This window comes from Haplochromis burtoni, unplaced genomic scaffold, assembly GCF_018398535.1.
Source record: "Haplochromis burtoni strain Fernald_Lab_line unplaced genomic scaffold, NCSU_Asbu1 Contig_19, whole genome shotgun sequence".
In the NCBI taxonomy this organism is placed as follows: Eukaryota; Metazoa; Chordata; class Actinopteri; order Cichliformes; family Cichlidae; genus Haplochromis; species Haplochromis burtoni.
Genome location: NW_024582380.1, coordinates 989,508 through 991,239, shown reverse-complemented (window position 1 = coordinate 991,239; position 1,732 = coordinate 989,508).

Sequence of the window (1,732 nt, the reverse complement as noted above, 5' to 3'; positions counted from 1 at the left end):
GCAGAACCAGGCTCAGGGAGGGGCGGGGCCATCTGCTGTGACCGGTTGGGGTGAGAGAAGAAGGACAGGATAAAGACATGCTGTGGAAGAGAGAGAGAGATTAACAAGTGTGATTCAATGCAGAGAGGTCTATTAACACATGTTGAGTGAGAAAGGTGACTGAAAAGGAAATACTCAATGCATCATGGGAATCCCCCAGCAGTCTACACGTATAGCAGCATAACTAAGGGAGGATTCAGGGTCACCTAAACAAATATAGAAAACATTTTACAATACATGCTGAGGCTAAGCATGGAAAATGATTGTCATTGTGACATATCAGCATGCCATCACACTGCCAGCTCATGAACCGTCTATCTATCATCAGCAAGGAATCTGATCTTTAAGTGTTGACATATGAACCCTGCTTCAGGGTCAAAACTACTCTGCGTTTATTAAAGCTGTTGTGTGTTTAACATGTTTTAATGCTTTGTATCTTGTTCTATTTAATCTGAACAAGCCCCTAAAAAAGTCAGTGATCACTGTCGGCCTCTCTCAATTTTATTACCACTGTTTATTTTAAAGCTTCGTTTTTAAAACCTTATTGTTACTCCCCTCGAGTCGTAATAAAGCTCAACTTGTTCCTTACGTTTTAACTGACATTTATTTCGGACAGGAGGATTCTTCGACATGCCTTAACATGTAATGATGTCCAACCACAGCCGATACAATGCCGTCAGAACTAAAAAGAAATACAAACTTAAATGAATATTCTTAATAAAGCCCTTAAGCGTTATATATAACAAAACATTCCAACAAAACAATCAATAAAATACACATTACACCTCACACTGCGGTAATTGCACTCGAATATCACGCAACACTAGCGTATTTACATACAACGATAATAAACAAAAGAAAACATTTACCTCATTGGCCTCACTCAAAGGGAATAAAACTTTAATCCTTACGTCGTGGGGAGGTCCAAAAAAGGCACTCTTTTATTTATCTTACTGTAGACGTGCAAACCTTGTGGCTCATCTCTCAATTAACTTGCTGAGTGTGACAGCCAAAAAATACCCTCTTAGCAATAACAGACGGAACTATAGAAACGGTTCCTATCTAATTGCACAATTAGCACAAATAACACATTTAAACATATAAATCTAAAGAACAAAACATGAATTAGTATTTATTTATTTCTTATTTCTTAATATTTCAACTACTAATTGTTTCAACCTTATATATCTAATAAAATGAACTTAAATGCGAGAGTTGCCTATGACGGCAGCTCACTTATGATGTCACTACAGCCCAGCTCATGCAGCATTAATGACTAACCTCGTATTGTGGATGGATTATCTCAGTTATTCTCCTGACTGAAGTTTGGTCTGTTTACAGCATCCTGCCATGCGACTGTATTTGTCCCTAACCATCGGGAACCCTCACATTAACTTTTATTGAGTGGAAAAAGTTAGCGTTCCTCCTCCAGCTTCACTGTGTTTATGTTATGCTAACTTAGCTGTGTATCTAGCAATCATGTAGCACATCATTATATACCAGCTAGCCCAACTTGAGTAACCCTACAAACGTCACTGCTGTTTAGTTTTCTGTCTTCATTTATGTTGGAAGTGATAGCAGAGCTGCACGTCTTAATTTGTTTCAGAAATCTCTCAGTCAGAATATGCAATATTATATTTAGATGGAAATTAGCGAGCTAACCTCCTGCTAACTTCTAACTCTGTTAAATTTA